We start from the raw sequence: 21,127 nt of genomic DNA, 5'->3' as shown, positions 1-21,127 counted from the left end.
TGTCAATCCATATCTGCCAAGTGACCCTATGTAGGGGTAACAGTCTCTATTCTGCTCTGTGTCAGTGTGTATCATGGTCTCTGAGGACAGGTGTTAATCCATACCTGCCAAGTGACTCTATGTAGGGGGAACAGTCCCTATTCTGCTCTGTGTCAGTGTGTATCATGGTCTCTGAGGACAGGTGTCAATCCATATCTGCCAAGTGACCCTATGTAGGGGGAACAGCCTCAATTCTGCTCTGTGTCAGTGTGTATCAGGGGCTTTGAGGACATGTGTCAATCCATATCTGCCAAGTGACCCTATGTAGGGGGAACAGTCTCTATTCTGCTCTTTGTCAGTGTGTATCAGGGGCTTTGAGGACAGGTGTTAATCCATATCTGCCAAGTGACCCTATGTAGGGATAACAGTCTCTATTCTGCTCTTTGTCAGTGTGTATCAGGGGCTTAGAGGACAGGTGTCAATCCATATCTGCCAAGTGACCCTATGTAGGGGTAACAGTCTCTATTCTGCTCTGTGTCAGTGTGTATCAGGGGCTTTGAGGATAGGTGTCAATCCATATCTGCCAAGTGACCCTATGTAGGGGGAACATTCTCTATTCTGCTCTGTGTCAGTTTGTATCATGGTCTCTGAGGACAGGTGTCAATCCATATCTGACAAGTGACCCTATGTAGGGGTAACAGTCTCTATTCTGCTCTTTGTCAGTGTGTATCAGGGTCCCTGAGGACAGGTGTCAATTATCTGCCAAGTGACCCTATGTAGGGGGAACAGTCCCTATTCTGCTCTGTGTCAGTGTGTATCAGGGATCATTAGGATAGGTGTCAATCCATATCTGCCAAGTGACCCTATGTAGGAGGATCAGTCCCTATTCTGCTCTGTGTCAGTGTGTTTTAGGGTCCCTGAGGACAGGTGTCAATCCATATCTGCCAAGTGACCCTATGTAGGGGGAACAGTCCCTATTCTGCTCTGTGTCAGTGTGTATCAGGGATCCTTAGGATAGGTGTCAATCCATATCTGCCAAGTGACCCTATGTAGGGGGAACAGTCTCTATTCTGCTCTGTGTCAGTGTGTATCAGGGGCATTGAGGACAGGTATCAATCCATATCTGCCAAGTGACCCTATGTAGGGGTAACAGTCTCTATTCTGCTCTTTGTCAGTGTGTATCAGGGGCTTTGCGGATCGGTGTCAATCCATATCTGCCAAGTGACCCTATGTAGGGGGAACAGTCTCTATTCTGCTCTGTGTCAGTGTGTATCATGGTCTCTGAGGACAGGTGTCAATCTATACCTGCCAAGTGACCTTATGTAGGGGGAACAGTCCCTATTCTGCTCTGTGTCAGTGTATATCATGGTCTCTGAGGAAAGGTGTCAATCCATATCTGCCAAGTGACCCTATGTAGGGGGAACAGTCTCTATTCTGCTCTGTGTCAGTGTGTATCATGGTCTCTGAGGACAGGTGTCAATCCATACCTGCCAAGTGACCCTATGTAGGGGGAACAGTCCCTATTCTGCTCTGTGTCAGTGTATATCATGGTCACTGAGGACAGGTGTCAATCCATATCTGCCAAGTGACCCTATGTAGGGGGAACAGTCTCTATTCTGCTCTGTGTCAGTGTGTATCAGGGGCATTGAGAACAGGTGTCAATCCATATCTGCCAAGTGACCCTATGTAGGTTGAACAGTCTCTATTCTGCTCTTTGTCAGTGGTGTCAATCCATATCTGCCAAGTGACCCTATATAGGGGGAACAGTCTCTATTCTGCTCTGTGTCAGTGTGTATCAGGGGCTTTGAGGACAGGTGTCAATCCATATCTGCCACGTGACCCTATGTAGGCGGAACCGTCTCTATTCTGCTCTTTGTCAGTGTGTATCAGGGGCTTTGAGGACAGGTGTCAATCCATATCTGCCAAGTGACCCTATGTAGGGATAATAGTCTCTATTCTGCTCTTTGTCAGTGTGTATCAGGGGCTTTGAGGACAGGTGTCAATACATATTTTCCAAGTGACCCTATGTAGGGGGAACAGTCTCTATTCTGCTCTGTGTCAGTGTGTATCAGGGGATTTGAGGACAGGTGTCAATCCATATCTGCCAAGTGACCCTATGTAGGGGGAACAGTCTCTATTCTGCTCTGTGCAGTGTGTATCAGGGGCTTTGAGGACAGGTGTCAATCCATATCTGCCAAGTGACCCTATGTAGGGGGAACAGTCTCTATTCTGCTCTGTGTCAGTGTGTTTCATGGTCTCTGAGGACAGGTGTCAATCCATACCTGCCAAGTGACCCTATGTAGGGGGAACAGTCTCTATTCTGCTCTGTGTCAGTATGTATCAGGGGCTTTGAGGACAGGTGTCAATCCATATCTGCCAAGTGACCCTATGTAGGGGGAACAGTCCCTATTCTGCTCTGTGTGAGGAGGAGGAATGGGAAATGAGTAGCTCGGCATCCAACCTTGTGCAAATGGGGTCTTTCATGCTGGCGTGCCTGTTGAGGGACCCTCGTATAAAAAGGCTGAAGGAGAACGACCTGTGCTGGGTGTCCACGCTACTAGACCCCTGGTATAAGCAGACAGTGGCAGAAATGTTACCGAATTACAAGTCGGAAAGGATGCAGCATTTGCAAGATAAATTAAAAAGTATGCTTTACACAGCGTATAAGGGTGATGTCACAGCACAACGGGAATCTAACAGGGGAAGAGGTGTAAGTCATCCTCCTCCTCCCACAACTACGCCATATCTGCCAAGTGACCCTATGTAGGGGGAACAGTCCCTGTTCTGCTCTGTGTCAGTGTGTATCAGGGTCCCTGAGGACAGGTGTCAATCAATATCTGCCAAGTGACCATATGTAGGGGTAACAGTCTCTATTCTGCTCTGTGTCAGGGTGTATCATGGTCTCAAGGACAGGTGTCAATCCATACCTGCCAAGTGACCCTTTGTAGGGTAACAGTCTCTATTCTGCTCTTTGTCAGTGTGTATCAGGGGCTTTGATGACAGGTGTCAATCCATATCTGCCAAGTGACCCTATGTAGGGGGAACAGTCTCTATTCTGCTCTGTGTCAGTGTGTATCAGGGGCTTTGAGGATAGGTGTCAATCCATATCTTCCAAGTGACCCTATGTAGGGGGAACAGTCTCTATTTTGCTCTGTGTCAGTGTGTATCAGGGGCTTTGAGGACAGGTGTCAATCCATATCTGCCAAGTGACCCTATGTAGGGATAACAGTCTCTATTCTGCTCTTTGTCAGTGTGTATCATGGTCTATGAGGACAGGTGTCAATCCATACCTGCCAAGTGACCCTATATAGGGGGAACAGTCTCTATTCTGCTCTTTGTCAGTGTGTATCAGGGATCCTTAGGATAGGTGTCAATCCATATCTGCCAAGTGACCCTATGTTGGGGGAACAGTCCCTATTCTGCTCTGTGTCCGTGTGCATCAGAGGCTCTGAGGAAAGGTGTCAATCCATATCTGCCAAGTGACACTATGTAGAGGGAACATTCTCTATTCTGCTCTGTGTCCGTGTGTATCATAGTCTCTGAGGACAGTGTCAATTCATATCTGCCAAGTGACCCTATGTAGGAGGAACAGTCCCTATTCTACTCTGTGTCAGTGTGTAGTAGGGTCCCTGAGGACAGGTGTCAATCAATATCTGCCAAGTGACTCTATGTAGGGGGAACAGTCCCTGTTATGCTCTGTGTGAGGAGGAGGAACGGGACATGAGTAGCTCGGCATCCAACCTTATGCATATGGGGTCTTTCATGCTGTCGTGCCTGTTGAGGGACCCTCGTATAAAAAGGCTGAAGGAGAACGACCTGTGCTGGGTGTCCACGCAACTAGACCCCCGGTATAAGCAGACAGTGGCGGAAATGTTACCGAATTACAAGTCGGAAAGGATGCAGCATTTGCAAAATAAATTAAAAAGTATGCTTTACACAGCGTATAAGGGTGATGTCACAGCACAACGGGAATCTAACAGGGGAAGAGGTGAAAGTCATCCTCCTCCTCCCACAACCACGCCATATCTGCCAAGTGACCCTATGTAGGGGGAACAGTCCCTATTCTGCTCTCTGTCAGTGTGTATCAGGGTCCCTGAGGACAGGTGTCAATCCATATCTGCCAAGTGACCCTATGTAGGGGTAACAGTCTCTATTCTGCTCTGTGTCAGTGTGTATCATGGTCTCTGAGGACAGGTGTTAATCCATACCTGCCAAGTGACTCTATGTAGGGGGAACAGTCCCTATTCTGCTCTGTGTCAGTGTGTATCATGGTCTCTGAGGACAGGTGTCAATCCATATCTGCCAAGTGACCCTATGTAGGGGGAACAGCCTCAATTCTGCTCTGTGTCAGTGTGTATCAGGGGCTTTGAGGACATGTGTCAATCCATATCTGCCAAGTGACCCTATGTAGGGGGAACAGTCTCTATTCTGCTCTTTGTCAGTGTGTATCAGGGGCTTTGAGGACAGGTGTTAATCCATATCTGCCAAGTGACCCTATGTAGGGATAACAGTCTCTATTCTGCTCTTTGTCAGTGTGTATCAGGGGCTTAGAGGACAGGTGTCAATCCATATCTGCCAAGTGACCCTATGTAGGGGTAACAGTCTCTATTCTGCTCTGTGTCAGTGTGTATCAGGGGCTTTGAGGATAGGTGTCAATCCATATCTGCCAAGTGACCCTATGTAGGGGGAACATTCTCTATTCTGCTCTGTGTCAGTTTGTATCATGGTCTCTGAGGACAGGTGTCAATCCATATCTGACAAGTGACCCTATGTAGGGGTAACAGTCTCTATTCTGCTCTTTGTCAGTGTGTATCAGGGGCTTTGAGGACAGGTGTCAATCCATATCTGCCAAGTGACCCTATGTAGGGGGAACAGTCTCTATTCTGCTCTGTGTCAGTGTGTATCAGGGGCTTTGAGGACAGGTGTCAATTCATATCTGCCAAGTGACCCTATGTAGGGGGAACAGTCTCTATTCTGCTCTGTGTCAGTGTGTATCAGGGGCTTTGAGGATAGGTGTCAATCCATATCTGCCAAGTGACCCTATTTAGGGGGAACAGTCTCTATTCTGCTCTTTTTCAGTGTGTATCAGAGGCTTTGAGGACAGCTGTCAATCCATATCTGCCAAGTGACCCTATGTAGGGGTAACAGTCCCTATTCTGCTCTTTGTCAGTGTGTATCAGGGGCTTTGAGGACAGGTGTCAATCCATATCTACCAAGTGACCTTATGTAGGGGGAACAGTCCATATTATACTCTGTGTGAGGAGGAGGAATGGAAAATGAGTAGCTCGGCATCTAACCTTGTGCAAATGGGGTCTTTCATGCTGTCGTGCCTGTTGAGGGACCCTCGTATAAAAGGCTGAAGGAGAACGACCTGTGCCGGGTGTCCACGCTACTAGACCCCCGGTATAAGCAGACAGTGGCGGAAATGTTACCGAATTACAAGTCGGAAAGGATGCAGCATTTGCAAAATAAATTAAAAAGTATGCTTTACACAGTGTATAAGGGTGATGTCACAGCACAACGGGAATCTAACAGGGGAAGAGGTGAAAGTCATCCTCCTCCTCCCACGACCACGCCATATCTGATAAGTGACCCTATGTAGGGGGAACAGTCTCTATTCTGCTCTGTGTCAGTGTGTATCAGGGGCTCTGAAGACAGGTGTCAATCAATATGTCAAGGTGTCAATATGTCATATGTCAGGTGTCAATCCATATCCTTTGTGATTTAGGAATATTAGGTGATTTCTGCCCTTTATGTATTAAAACCAGACTCTGCATCAACTGTGTAATTTTCCATGGGAGTTTTGCCATGGATCCCCCTCCGGCATGCCACAGTCCAGGTGTTAGTCCCTTTGAAACAACTTTTCCATAACTTTTGTGGCCAGAAAAATTCAGCTGCCCATTGAAGTCAATGGCGGTTCGCCCGGTTCGCGAACGTTTGCGGAAGTTCCCGTTCGCCGTTCGCGAACAGAAAATTTTGTGCTCGCGACATTACTAGTGATAACCACTACACTACAGAAACTGCCACGATGCTGACTTTGCGCAGGAAAATTGGGGGAAGGTGTTTGCTGCATACCCATTGTATTCAAAAATTCCCCAGATTCAAATGCCTATTTCCTTCAACATACATAGAAGAAGAAAACAGTCTGTTGATGTGAAATTGTATTCTTGGCAAAAGTTTGATCTGTCCAGTCAATCATTTCCAAACCTACACACATACAGTAAACAATCCCTCCCCTCTGCCTGTGATATAATTAAGGCAGTTAATGCATTAACTTAATTATCCCCAGGCAGAAAAAAATAAAAAACGCACATTTTTCTAAAGTACCATAAGTGGCCCAAAACACAACATATCCCCATAAATGTTACATCACCCGACACCTCTGATCTGGGTGAGCGACATAACCGAAAATCACCCAGATCAGATCAGGTGTTGAGAAATTTCATAGAAGTCATAATTTTGCCCAGGCGGACCCGGGATTTCATGCCCAAAATAGTTCCATAGATTGGCGGCTAAGTGCCGCTGGAGGACCGACCGGGAACCGCAAGGTTTTCATGCCGAAAATAGCTCCAGGGCATTCGCGGCAAAGTCCCCTTGAAGTCTGTTCGCGGTTTAAGTCAATGCGAACAAGATGGCCGCCACCGCGTGTTTCAATGTCGAATGGCGGCCACTTCGACTGTTCGGGAGTTCGAAGAACCATTGTCTAAAGTTCCAATGGCCACAAATAGGGTCTCTCATCCAAAACAAATTAAAAGGGGCCATAGTCACAGAGCAAAAGGTTGGCAAATATTCCTCTCCAAAAACCAGTAGCGAGGTCACTTTCGCCACAACTCTATTCAGCAAGCTGATCGTTCATGTGAGTAAACATGATTTTCTTGCATTTTTAGTAGAAAATCCCTCTCTGAAAGTACAGCGAGCATGAGTTTTGCTTTTGTCGACGGTGATTTTTGCACAAAACCCTTCTCCCATTGTAGGGAATATGACAAAAAGAACAGATGCACTTGAAATTTGCAAAGAGACTTCGAAAAGCCGCATTCTAACAAAAAGGAATCCAAAATGGAAGAAAGCAATGTTTCTGCCCGGTTTCGAACCAGGGACCTTTCGCGTGTTAGGCGAACGTGATAACCACTACACTACAGAAACTACAGCTGTGCACATCCCTGTTGAGACCGCAGTAGCATGCGCCATGTGCAAGCACTGAATGCAAGACAGATAATGCTGTCTTGCATTCGGTACTTGCACATGGCGCATGCTGATTTAATGAGTGCAATTCAGCTTTTTCTCAGACAACATTAGAAAATCACCCAGATCAGATCAGGGGTTCAGAAATTTCATAGAAGTCATAATTTTGCCCAGGCGAACCCGTGATTTCATGCCCAAAACAGTTCCATAGATTGGCGGCTAAGTGCCGCTGGAGGACAGACCGGGAACCGCGAGGTTTTCATGCCGAAAATAGCTCCAGGGTATTTGCGGCAAAGTCCCCTTGAAGTCTATTCGCGGTTTAAGTCAATGCGAACAAGATGGCCGCCACCGCATGTTTCAATGTCGAATGGCGGTCACTTCGACTGTTCGGGAGTTCGAAGAACCATTGTCTAAAGTCCCAATGGCCACAAATAGGGTCTCTCAGCCAAAACAAATTAAAAGGGGCCATAGTCACAGAGCAAAAGGTTGGCAAATATTCCTCTCCAAAAACCAGTGGCGAGGTCACTTTCGTCACAACTCTATTCAGCAAGCTGAACGCTCATGTGAGTAAACATGATTTTCTTGCATTTTTAGTAGAAAATCCATCTCTGAAAGTACAGCGAGCATGAGTTTTGCTTTTGTCGACTGTGATTTTTGCACAAAACCCTTCTCCCATTGTATGGAATATGACAAAAAGAACAGATGCACTTGAAATTTGCAAAGAGACTTCGAAAAGCCGCATTCTAACATAAAGGAATCCAAAATGGAACGAGAGCAATGTTTCTGCTCAGTTTCGAACCGGGGACCTTTCGCGTGTTAGGCGAACGTGATAACCACTACACTACAGAAACTACAGCTGTGCACATCCCTGTTGAGACCGGAGTAGCATGCGCCATGTGCAAGCACTGAATGCAAGACAGAAAATGCTGTCTTGCATTCGGTATTTGCACATGGCGCATGCTGATTTAATGAGTGCAATTCAGCTTTTTCTCAGACAACATTAGAAAATCACTCAGATCAGATCAGGGGTTCAGAAATTTCATAGAAGTCATAATTTTGCTAAGGCGAACCCGGGATTTCATGCCCAAAATAGTTCCATAGATTGGCGGCTAAGTGCCGCTGGAGGACCGACCGGGAACCGCGAGGTTTTCATGCCGAAAATAGCTCCAGAGCATTCTCGGCAAAGTCCCCTTGAAGTCTATTCGTGGTTTAAGTCATTTCGAACAAGATGGCCGCCACTGCGTGTTCCAATGTCGAATGGCGGCCACGTCGACTGTTCGGGAGTTCGAAGAACCATTGTCTAAAGTCCCAATGGCCACAAATAGGGTCTCTCAGCCAAAACAAATTAAAAGGGGCCATAGTCACAGAGCAAAAGGTTGGCAAATATTCCTCTCCAAAAACCAGTGGCGAGGTCACTTTCGCCACAACTCTATTCAGCAAGCTGATCGCTCATGTGAGTAAACATGATTTTCTTGCATTTTTAGTAGAAAATCCCTCTCTGAAAGTACAGCGAGCATGAGTTTTGCTTTTGTCGACCGTGATTTTTGCACAAAACCCTTCTCCCATTGTAGGGAATATGACAAAAAGAACAGATGCACTTGAAATTTGCAAAGAGACTTCGAAAAGCCGCATTCTAACAAAAAGGAATCCAAATTGGAACGAAAGCAATGTTCCTGCCCGGTTTCGAACCGGGGAACTTTCACGTGTTAGGCAAACGTGATAACCACTACACTACAGAAACTACAGCTGTGCACTTCCCTGTTGAGACCGGAGTAGCATGCGCCATGTGCAAGCACTGAATGCAAGACAGAAAATGCTGTCTTGCATTCGGTACTTGCACATGGCGCATGCTGATTTAATGAGTGCAATTCAGCTTTTTCTCAGACAACATTAGCTTCAGGTTTTTGGAAACCACTTTATTCAGCTAACAGATCGCTTACGTCTTGCCGAGTATACGTGATTTTTGGATTCATAGTCAAGCAGGTGCATTTCCAATTCAGAAGACTTCTAACGTCAGCAGATTTAGCAAAAATTAAATAATGTTTCTGCCAGGTTTCGAACCTGGGACCTTTCGCGTATGAGGCAAACGTGATAACCACTACACTACAGAAACTGCCACAATGCCGACTTTGCGCAGGAAAATTGGGGGAATGTGTTTGCTGCATACCCATCGTATTTAAAAAGTCCCCAGATTCAAATGCCTATTTCCTTCAACATACATAGAAGAAGAAAACAGTCTGTTGATGTGAAATTGAATTCTTGGAAAAAGTTTGATCTGTCCAGTCAATCATTTCCAAACCTACACACATACAGTTAATAATCCCTCCACTCTGCCTGTGATATAATTAAGGTAGTTAATGCATTAACTTAATTATCCCCAGGCAGAAAAAAATAAAAAACGCACATTTTTCTAAAGTACCATAAGTGGCCCAAAACACAACATATCCCCATAAATGTTACATCACCCGACAGCTCTGATCTGGGTGAGCGACATATCCGAAAATCACCAAGATCAGATCAGGGGTTCAGAAATTTCATAGAAGTCATAATTTTGCCCAGGCTAACCCGGGATTTCATGCCCAAAACAGTTCCATAGATTGGCGGCTAAGTGCCGCTGGAGGACCGACCGGGAACCGCGAGGTTTTCATGCCGAAAATAGCTGCAGGGCATTCGCGGCAAAGTCCCCTTGAAGTCTATTCGTGGTTTAAGTCAATGCGAACAAGATGGCTGCCACCGCGTGTTCCAATGTCGAATGGCGGCCACGTCGACTGTTCGGGAGTTCGAAGAACCATTGTCTAAAGTCCCAATGGCCACAAATAGGGTCTCTCAGCCAAAACAAATTAAAAGGGGCCATAGTCACAGAGCAAAAGGTTGCCAAATATTCCTCTCCAAAAACCAGTGGCGAGGTCACTTTCGCCACAACTCTATTCAGCAAGCTGATCGCTCATGTGAGTAAACATGATTTTCTTGCATTTTTAGTAGAAAATCCATCTCTGAAAGTACAGTGAGCATGAGTTTTGCTTTTGTCGACGGTGATTTTTGCACAAAACCCTTCTCCCATTGTAGGGAATATGACAAAAAGAACAGATGCACTTGAAATTTGCAAAGAGACTTCGAAAACCCGCATTCTAACAAAAAGGAATCCAAAATGGAACGAAAGCAATGTTTCTGCCCGGTTTCGAACCGGGGACCTTTCGCGTGTTAGGCGAACGTGATAACCACTACACTACAAAAACTACAGCTGTGCACGTCCCTGTTGTGACCGGAGTAGCATGCGCCATGTGCAAGCACTGAATGCAAGACAGAAAATGCTGTCTTGCATTCGATACATGCACATGGCGCATGCTGATTTAATTAGTGCAATTCAGCGTTTTCTCAGACAACATTAGAAAATCGCCCAGATCAGATCAGGGGGTCAGAAATTTCATAGAAGTCATAATTTTGCCCAGGCAAACCCGGGATTTAATGCCCAAAACAGTTCCATAGATTGGCGGCTAAGTGCCGCTGGAGGACCGACCGGGAACCGCGAGGTTTTCATGCCGAAAATAGCTCCAGGGCATTCGCGGCAAAGTCCCCTTGAAGTCTATTCGTGGTTTAAGTCAATGCGAACAAGATGGCCGCCACCGCGTGTTCCAATGTCGAATGGCTGCCACGTCGACTGTTCGGGAGTTCGAAGAACCATTGTCTAAAGTCCCGATGGCCACAAATAGGGTCTCTCAGCCAAAACAAATTAAAAGGGGCCATAGTCACAGAGCAAAAGGTTGGCAAATATTCCTCTCCAAAAACCAGTGGCGAGGTCACTTTCGCCACAACTCTATTCAGCAAGCTGATCGCTCATGTGAGTAAACATGATTTTCTTGCATTTTTAGTAGAAAATCCATCTCTGAAAGTACAGCGAGCATGAGTTTTGCTTTTGTCGATGGTGATTTTGTTCACAAAACCCTTCTCCCATTGTAGGGAATATGACAAAAAGAACAGATGCACTTGAAATTTGCAAAGAGACTTCGAAAAGCCGCATTCTAACAAAAAGGAATCCAAAATGGAGCGAAAGCAATGTTTCTGCCCGGTTTCGAACCGGGGACCTTTCGCGTGTTAGGCGAACGTGATAACCACTACACTACAGAAACTACAGCTGTGCACGTCCCTGTTGAGACCGGAGTAGCATGCGCCATGTGCAAGCACTGAATGCAAGACAGAAAATGTTGGCTTGCATTCGGTACTTGTGTTGTGGACAGAAGAATTAAACCAAAATCGCTATTTACTAATGTCTATTTATTCTGTGTTCGCTATGTTAAAACTGGCTGCTAGAGTAAATATTTCCTTCCCCCTTTATGGTTCAGTCATTATTTCCTCTGCAAGTTTCTTGTAACACATTCTGTTACACATTCTTGTGTTAATAGTTAGCCTCCTTTGCTAACTCCTCCCCCACTTCCTTTGTGTCAATTCCACGTGCAACAAAATGGAGATTCACTGTTAAAGTAACAAAGAAACTACTCACTTCCCCTTTCTTCATGTATCCAAGCCAGAGCTGGAATATGGGGGGAAGAGCTCTGTAATGATGACATCACATCCTGTAGGGTGGGACCCTTTTTGACTGTTAACCAATTGTTGAATTGATATTGTATGTTTAAACTGTGACGTATTTTTGCTTTAAGAAGGAGACCCCCCTCTGGGGAATAAAGCATTCCTTAGTATTTCACTGATTAGAAACTTTGTCGCCGGTGTGAATTACTTCTAGGGAAAGCGTGCACGCATTCATCAATCAATTTGGAAGGTGTAGATAGACAAATAATCAAAGTTTTCTTTGATCCAAAAAAATTTGGCGCTTTTCCGAACAGGGACATTAAGGGTAGTTAATTCACTTGAAAAGCCGTGTATACATTACAAGACGGGAGAACAAAAGGACTACCAGAGATTGGAAAAGGAGACTGATCACCTCTGGCTATGGTAAATGAGTTAATTACCTACCTATATTTTCCTTTCTTTGGATTTCGTTTATTCTCCGTGGCTTCACTACGGCTTCATGTGAATGACGTCTTCAGACAGGTATATATATACCCATATGTCCCCTTATAGAACTATATAAACCCTGTCACTTGTCTATTCTACAGCCTAACTAAATCCAGAGTTTGAGTTTTTATGTGTGAAAGTGTCTGTTTGAGAATCTGTTTTACTTTCTTTTGATTATTTGAGGTCGGGGTGTTGACACCTGGCGTTTGTGGCCGGATTATATTAATTGTAAATCCTGGCGTTGTTTTTATTTTGAGATCAGGGGGTTCATAAGACAACCCTGGTGTTTGTGGCCGGATTATATTAATTGTAAATCCTGGCGTTGTTTTTATTTTGAGATCAGGGGCTTCATAAGACAACCCTGGCGTTTGTGGCCGGATTATATTAATTGTAAATCCTGGCGTTGTTTTTATTTTGAGATCAGGGGATTCATAAGACAACCCTGGCGTTTTTGGCCGGATTATATTAATATTTTAATATTAAATCCTGGCGTTTCTTCTATTGTTTTTATTTTAAGTTCGGTTTTGGGAAATACCAAACTGGCGTAATTGGTTTTAGTTTGTTGAAATAATAAAAACAACAAACAAAGAGTTAAGTTGTTGTATGTGTGCTTGAGTGTGAGTTTCTATGTGTGTATGTACTGAGTTTATTTTAAGGAGTTTATTTTCAGCTGGCATTTATTTTAAAGAATTTGTGTGCTTTGGCATATATATTGTGCTTTTGCATGTATACTGTTTTTTGTTTTTTTTTGGGGGGGGGGTATATGTTACTTTTTATACATTCTATCTGTGTCCTGTAGTTCTCCTATTCTATCTTTTGTCTTCAGGAGAGCTGTGCTTAGGCACTCACATGGTTAAATACTTTGTGCTGCTTGCAACTCACTTTCTCCTACTTCCCCCCTTCCCCCCCCCCCTTCTGCCCCCTCCATTCCTTGGAGTCTGTGCTGCCAGATGTTAGTTTTTTTTTTTTGTTGTTTTTTTTTGCATCACTCTGGGTGTTTTCTGTGCTCTGCTAGCTTGGTGTGACACTTTATGCGAGTTTCTTGCAAGTCTCTCTCTCTCTCTCTCTCTCTTTACGTCCCTCTTTCTCTCTCTTTCAGTCACTCTCTCTCTCTCTCTTTCAGTCTCTTTCTCTCTCTTTCAGTCTCTCTCTCTCTCTCTTAGTCTCTCTCTCTCTGTCTCACTGTCTCTCTCTCTCTGTCTCTTTAAGTCCCTCTCTATCTTTCAGTCTCTTTCTCTCTCTTTCAGTCTCTTTCTCTCTCTTTCAGTCTATTTCTCTCTCTTTCAGTCTCTTTCTCTCTCTTTCAGTCTCTCTCTCTGTATCACTTTCTCTCTCTCTCTCTCTCTCTCACTCACTCTCTTCACTATCTTCACTCTCTTTTGGTCAAGGGTCTGCTTGCTGTCTCTTTTCCCTGTTTCTCTCTATCCAGTTCTACTGTAGTTTATCAATGGGTCAGACTCATGTTAACCCCTCCCGTGGTCGGTTAGCCTGTGATCTTGTAAAGGAAAGAGCTGGGGACTTAGCTGTGGTCAAACTCCGGAAAATTATTAAACTGTGTGGTATTAAAATGTCCCCCAGTGGCAGATTGCAGGCGGAAGACTGGAGAAAACTTTTAAACGACAAACATGGGATCTTAGTGGATCATGGGTTGAAGAAATCAGCAGATGCGTGGTATAAGGTTGCTTGTGTAATTAAGAAGGAGGGGTGGATTGAGGAGGAGATAGACCTAGAAGGAAAAAAAGTCTTTGTATATCATGAAAAAGGTTGTTTTGTTGAATCTGTTGCAGACGTTTCCAGCCCTCCTCCATATGATAAAGCCTGGCCTAAAAGGGAGGTGGCTCAACCTGCCTCTGGAGCGCCCCCACAGCCCATTCATGCTAACTCCCTCTCTCCAGCCCCTGCTGCCTTGTACCCTGTTCTTAAAGCAGATGGTTCATGTTATTTTCCAACCCCCACTCCTTCTCCACTCCAAGTCTCAGTTCCCCCTTCCCTTCCTGTTTCTCTGCCTCCTCCTCCTCTCTTGCCCATCTCTACAGCTACACCCTCTCTTTCGGCTCCTGTTGCTTCTGTCCACGCCCAATTCCTTTCACTTCTCCCTATAACTTCCGCCCTTACTTCTCCTGTGGAATCCTTCCCTTCTGCCCTTTCACTGACAACATTTCCTGTTTCTAACACACCCATCCCTTCCATGATGGTAACGTACCCTACCAACACCCCTGTGGTCTCTCCCCCCCCCCCCCCTTCTGTATCCTCTTCCATTCCAACCCCTCTTATGGCTGCCCCCAGTGTATCTTTCCCTATTATGACTATTGGATCCACTGTTCCTACAGCATCAGGCTTTCCTCCTGCTGCGACCCCGGCAGCATCAGGTTATTATCCTGCAACCTCCACGGCTTCATCAGCCACTTCTCCCCCTGCCTCGCAACTTGATTCGGTCCAAATTACTACTACAGTTAATCACCCTGCGACCAGTACTACAGCTGGTCTGATTCCCATTCTCACTGCCGATAGTAGTGTCCAAGAGGCGCAGCCTCCACAGACCACAACTAATCTACCTTCCATTCCTATAGCAGGTGCTTGCGGTGCCCAGCATGATCAGGAGGGTGCCCCTTTCATGTATGTTACCTTCAACCCGTCCCAAGCTGCAACACTGGTACAATCACTTCCTGACCCTGAGAAACAGCCCATGCCCTTTTTCCGTCGGATTGTTCAGATCCGTAAAACTTACTCTGCAGCATGGCGCGATTTGTTTAGTCTGTGTGAAATTAAGGCAGGGGATGCTTACTGGCCCGTAATGGAAAGGAGCTTTGATGATGCCCGTCTCACTACGGATACAGATTTTCAGTCTGGTATCACATTTTGTGAACAACTCCGTGCATGGGCTCAAGAAAAGTTGACTGATCAGGCTATTTCTATTGCTGATATTGTTCAAAAAAAATCAGAAACAGTTGAAAGATTTCATTCTAGGTTAACTCAAACCTTTTCTGATCTAGGTTTCAACACATGTAATAAGTCCCACACACAGATGCTGTCAGCTGCTTTCGTTGCAGGCCTTAAATAACACATAAGGAAAGGCCTGGTCCAGTCCCGTCCCGAATTCAGGATTATTCCCCTGGATACTCTCCTCCTGGTCGCTAAAGGCCTGGAGTCAATCCAATTGCCCCTGCAAAAGAAATCCAATCCTTTAATGTTTTCCTTATCTGACCCTGCAACTCATCTTGCCCCTGGCGGGTACCCTATTCCATCACCTCTGGACCCTTTCACAGCTCGGGCCCCAGGACCACCACTCAAAACGTGTTATCACTGTAGGCAACTAGGACATTTTAGGAATGAGTGTCCGAGTCTGCATGCACCTAGGCAGCGCACACATGCTCTACGGCCACCATATCCTGTGGCCGGTTATCCTCCTGCCCAGGCGCTTGGTTATCCGTTAGCTGGTTCTCATTATTATCCTAATAACCTACCCTCTGCAACTTATCTGCCCACTAAAAATCCAATGCCTAGACAACGACGCCCTGCACAGCATGCTCAGAAACCATACTATCCAACTACACCTACACGTACATACCCTGGTCCAGACCAGTCTCATATTGATCTTGTCCAATAGGTAACAGGCAAACCTGTGTCCAATGCCCCTGTCATGGCAGTGTATACAGGGGATAAAGGGGGGCCCCTAGCTACAGTGGTCCTACCTGTGGAAGGCTGCCCAACCACCTTCTTAGTTGACACAGGCGCAGCCCGTAGCGTACTTAGAGCATGTGACCTGCCTGACGATTCCTTTCTCTCTAATATAGATGTTTCCTGTATAGGTGTTGATGGAACCCCTTGTAGCAACCCATTAACTAAGCCCTTACGGGTGGGTACTTTCCCAGATCTCCTTACTCGTTTTGTAGTGTCTTCCTCTTGTCCTCTTAATTTGTTAGGGGCTGATGTCCTGTCCCGCTTGCAAGCCTCCGTCTCCTTTACTCCAGATGGTAAGGTTCAGTTATTGACCCCTCTCTCCAGTGATGATACCTCAGCCCTTTGTTCTTTACCCCTCCTACTCCACATGGAGTCACCCCATGGGAATGCAAGGGTCCCAGATAATTCCCCCAGTGCGCTTGACAGAGTTCCTGTGCAACTGTGGTCTACTGGTCCCGATGATATTGGACGTCTTAAAGTTCCTCCGATACTTGTGCAGTTGCTCCAAGGTGCAAGTCCGCCCAGAAGACCACAATATCCATTGACTCCTGCTCAGTCCCTTTTTATCTCCAAACAAGTTGAAACTCTGCTGGCTGCAGGTGCTCTGGTTAAATGTGTATCGCCTTGTAATACTCCTTTGTTTCCAGTTAAGAAAAAGACCGAAAAGGGTGAGCCGGACAAGTACAGGATGGTTCAAGACCTCAGAGCAGTCAATGATGTTACCATCTTGGAAACCCCCATTGTTCCAAATCCTCATACTCTTCTATCCCAGGTCCCTCCGTCAGCTAAATTCTTCACAGTGGTGGATTTGGCAAATGCCTACTTCAGCGTGCCTTTGCATCCCTCTTGCCAATACCTGTTCGCATTTACTCATGACCGCCAACAATACACCTGGACTGTAATGCCCCAGGGAGCACAAAATTCCCCAAGCCAGTTTGCAAGAGCCATTGCATACATCCTGGAACCATGGCAGAAATCACACACAGACGTGGTCCTCCTGCAATACGTGGACGATCTCCTTCTCTGTGCTGATGATCTCCCGACTGCAGAATGTACCTCTGAAGATTTCCTCTGTTTCCTGGCCGCCCAAGGTTGTAAAGCATCTAAGAAGAAATTGCAGTGGTGCCGACCGTCGGTGATCTTTTTGGGGCATTGTCTTTCTCATGGCACCCGGCACCTTACTAGAGACAGAGTGCGGGGTATTACATCACTATGCCCTCCATCGGCTCATAAGTCCCTCCATGCCTTCCTGGGTCTTATCTCTTACTGCAGAGCCTGGATTCCTGAAGCCTCTACACTGTTGCAGCCGCTCTACGATGCCCTCAAAACTGAACCATTTGCTTTATCTCCTGAAGCCCTTACCAGCTTCTTCGCATTACGACGTGCTGTTGTTACTGCTCCTGCTCTGGGCCTTCCCAATTACGAGAAGCCCTTCAAGCTCTTTGTCTACGAAAAGATGGGCCATGCATCTGGTGTTCTCACTCAGTCTCATGGGTCTCATCAACGTCCAATAGGGTATTACTCCTGCCAGTTGGATCCTGTGGCCAGAGGAGGACCCTCCTGTCTTCGGGCTGTATTTGCAGCAAGTGCTCTGCTGGACAAGACATGTGACATAATCCTTGGTCACAAGCTAACCATTCTCGCTCTCCATGATATTTCTGCGATACTAAACCAAGTTCAACCTAAACATCTCTCTACTCAAAGACATCTTCGTCTCCAAACAACTTTAATGTTACCCGATAATGTCTCTTTACAGCGATGTTACACTTTGAATCCTGCCACTCTTCTGCCACTTCCCAAGGGGGGAGTACCACACTATTGGTACAGTCTGAACATAGATCCTGATGCCTTCCTTGATCTGGATGTCCATATGCCCACAGTACCACACGATGAACAGCCATCTACTCTATGGCATTGTACTTTATGGTTCAGAGACGTGTCGGGGCCTGACCCTCAGTATGAAGAAGAACTGTTTCAATTGATTAAAGTACCTCTCACTTTGACAGACATATACTGTGATACAAAAGGTAACACTGTAGTTTTAGTCCAATTACCCACAGAAGTGACTCATATGTACCACCATTGGGAGATGGCAGTTCCTCATGTCTCTATTACTAAATCTCCAAATATCTCATGGAAGGAACTTGGTCCATTAGCCAAAGCATGGAGTGCAACAGATCAAGACCAACTTTCTGCAGAAGGTGTTACCAAACGAACTGTGAATTGTAAGACTACTGGTTACCCACAGTATCACACAGAAATATGTGAAGATGCCCCTCCCAAAGATTCTGACCCAGACATCCCCCATGATTGTTTTGAACAGATGAAGATGGAAACAACCCATCTTCCTACAGTACATGAAACGGCTCTGCCAGATCCTGACTGCACACTGTTTGTGGATGGCTCCAGATCTGCAGATGAACAAGGAAGATACCACACTGGATTTGCAGTGACCACAGTAGATCAGGTACTTCAAGCATCCCCACTTCCTCCGTCTATGTCTGCTCAAGAAGCTGAACTAAAAGCCCTCACTGTAGCATGCCAAATGTTTGAAGGGAAGCGTGTTAATATTTATACCGATTCAAGATATGCCCTGGGCGTAGCACATGATTTTGGATTAATATAGAAAACAAGAGGTTTTCTAACAGCAACCGGTACACCAGTTAAACATGGTACAGCTATCAAGGAATTGATGGATGCTTTACTCCTTCCTGAAGAAGTGGCCATACTGAAAGTAAAGGCCCATGGAAGACGGAATTCGGAAGAAACATGTGGCAATCATAAAGCTGACCAAGCTGCCAAAGATGCTGCATGTCAATCAAGGGAAGTGGACAGAAAAGTGTCCGGTGAGGAAATTACTATTTTTCCCATGCAAACCTTACCTACGGACCTCAAGTTTTTGAAAGAACAGCAAGCAGCTGTAAGTCCCGAAGAAAAGCAAAGCTGGAAACAGAAGGGAGCGACCTTACAGGATGGAGTATATACTAGTTATCTCAAATTTTGTCTGCCTAAATGTATGTATCCGGCTGTGGTTCAATGGGCCCACGGAGCAGCGCACTTGTCTAAGACCCTCATGAACTCTTTAATTGCTAAATATTTCGAAGCACCAGGTATTACCACTCTGACTAAAAACTACTGTAAGTCTTGTGCTATCTGTGCCAAGTGCAATCCGGGAAAATTGGAGAAAGTTTTCCCCAAACATCTGGCGAAGCCACACTACCCATTCCAGAGAGTCCAAATTGACCATATTCAGATGCCAAAGAGTGGCCGGTATGAATATGCCCTAGTTATGGTGGACATGTTCTCAGGATGGCCAGAAGCTTTCCCGGTTACTAATATGACCGCCAAGACCACTGCCAAGCGGTTGCTCACTGAAATTGTCTGTAGATATGGAGTTCCTGAAGTGATTGAAAGTGACCAGGGCCCGGCTTTTACAGCACTAGTAACTAAGGAAGTCTGGGCAGCACTAGGGGTGACCCTTGCATTTCACACACCCTATCACCCACAAAGTAGTGGTAAGGTAGAACGCATGAATGGCACCTTAAAAGCCAGAATGCTTAAGATGGCCCAAGAAACTAACCTACCCTGGCCAGAGAGTCTCCCCATAGCTCTATTTAGTGTAAGGTACACACCAAGAGGGAAGTTTAACCTGTCTCCCTATGAGATTTTGTTTGGTTCAGCCCCTAGGTTAGGTTGTTACTTTCCTCAACAACTCCAACTGCAATCAGATGTTATGGTTAATTATGTGACTGCTCTTTCCCAAGTTTTAAACAAGATACATGCCCAAGTGTTTTCTTCCATTCCAGATCCAGAGTCTGATACAGGCACACACAAGTTGTTCCCTGGTGACTGGGTTCTGGTTAAGAAGTTCGTGAGAAAACATACCCTTGAACCCAGATATGATGGTCCGTTCCAAGTCCTTCTAACCACAACTACCTCAGTTAAATTGGCTGGAAAGAACTCTTGGATACACGCTTCACACTGCAAGAAAGTTCCAGCTCCAGAGGAACCAGATCCTGTTATAACATGAATTTTGTGTATTTGTTCTTGCTGCTAGGTCTGATAAAGGCCCAACAAGTCGCTATAACCAAAGACAATCATGTTTATACATTTTGGTACAATTCCTCTAATACACGGGTAGCCACATTTGCATTTGATTATTGTGATATCGTAAACTGTACTTTTCCACCAGCGTTGTTGTCAACAGTGTACAAAGATATACCTAACATTAAGGACCCATACATATGTGTGACTAATGACTACTGGGGATATGAGTGTAGTTCATGGAAGGCAGCAGGGTGGAATACAGGGCCAGCCTGGGGCTATAGACCACAAAGTGCCTTAGACAGATTAGATAAAAATGGGGAGTCCTTACTGAAAAGAATGACGTTCAGGAAACCAGGGGGGGCGACACCTATGAAACTAGCCTTAAACATAGAACACCCCAGTCCTGGAGATGCTGGGCAATATGTAATGGGAATGTACTGGAAAGGAGGAGGTTCATACAATAAACAGGGGACCTTTTACTTACGGGACATGTATGACTCACCTGAATGGGTAGGAGCCACACACATGACTATTAATACTCTTAAGCCACATATCAGAACTCTAAAAGAGATGATAGCTATAGCTAACCCCACGTATGAGGACACTATGGCTGTAGAGACGGGTTTCTCTGACACTAACTTATGGCTTGAGTGGATGAAATATAATGCTAACAAACACAACAGATCTAACTGCTATGTCTGTGGAGGAGCGAGGCCTCACTTAGGTACTGTCCCTTTGAACATACCTCCGGAGATAGAGATGTGTTTTCTAAGTCTCTATACTATACTTAAAACCAACCGGACGGAATGTGAATCATGGATAAAGGAATACCCAGTTGTCCTTAAAGATGTCAAGCCAGATAAAGGTATCACCATATATCCAGGGAACTACACTTGTTATGGTATATATGATGGGGTAGGCCAATTCTTTGGTAATTTCACTGGTAAGTACTGTGCCACATATAGCCCAATTCCAGTTGCCTTTATCCAACAACACATAAGATCCCTTGGAGATATATATTGGATTTGTGGGGATATGCAGATTAGAACCAGATTGGAAGGCGTATGGTGGGGAGAATGTGCTCTAGCTAAGGTAATTATGCCTATACACATAATCTCTGACGGACACCAAGATACCCCAGGTACGTTACACCAATACTCTAGAATAAAGAGAGATACTCCTGTAAAAGGCAGTTTTGATCCCCATATTTATATAGATACCATAGGAG

The 21,127-nt window shown here is 45.5% G+C and overlaps 5 non-coding genes across 5 annotated transcripts; all 5 read right to left on the bottom strand.

Moving 5' to 3' along the window:
• Nucleotides 1–7,049: 7,049 nt before the first annotated feature.
• On the bottom strand, nt 7,050–7,122 carry TRNAV-AAC (transfer RNA valine (anticodon AAC)). The gene has a single exon. It is a non-coding gene; the product is annotated as a tRNA-Val (tRNA).
• An 817-nt stretch (nt 7,123–7,939) lies between these two features.
• On the bottom strand, nt 7,940–8,012 carry TRNAV-AAC (transfer RNA valine (anticodon AAC)). Its single transcript has one exon. It is a non-coding gene; the product is annotated as a tRNA-Val (tRNA).
• An 817-nt stretch (nt 8,013–8,829) lies between these two features.
• Nucleotides 8,830–8,902, bottom strand: TRNAV-AAC (transfer RNA valine (anticodon AAC)). The gene has a single exon. It is a non-coding gene; the product is annotated as a tRNA-Val (tRNA).
• A 1,422-nt stretch (nt 8,903–10,324) lies between these two features.
• TRNAV-AAC (transfer RNA valine (anticodon AAC)) lies at nt 10,325–10,397 on the bottom strand. Its single transcript has one exon. It is a non-coding gene; the product is annotated as a tRNA-Val (tRNA).
• An 818-nt stretch (nt 10,398–11,215) lies between these two features.
• On the bottom strand, nt 11,216–11,288 carry TRNAV-AAC (transfer RNA valine (anticodon AAC)). The gene has a single exon. It is a non-coding gene; the product is annotated as a tRNA-Val (tRNA).
• Between the last annotated feature and the right edge of the window lie 9,839 nt (nt 11,289–21,127).

The sequence above is a fragment of the Pelobates fuscus genome, chromosome 2 (assembly GCF_036172605.1).
Source record: "Pelobates fuscus isolate aPelFus1 chromosome 2, aPelFus1.pri, whole genome shotgun sequence".
Classification (NCBI taxonomy): domain Eukaryota; kingdom Metazoa; phylum Chordata; class Amphibia; order Anura; family Pelobatidae; genus Pelobates; species Pelobates fuscus.
This window is presented reverse-complemented; position numbering and strand designations above follow the sequence as displayed.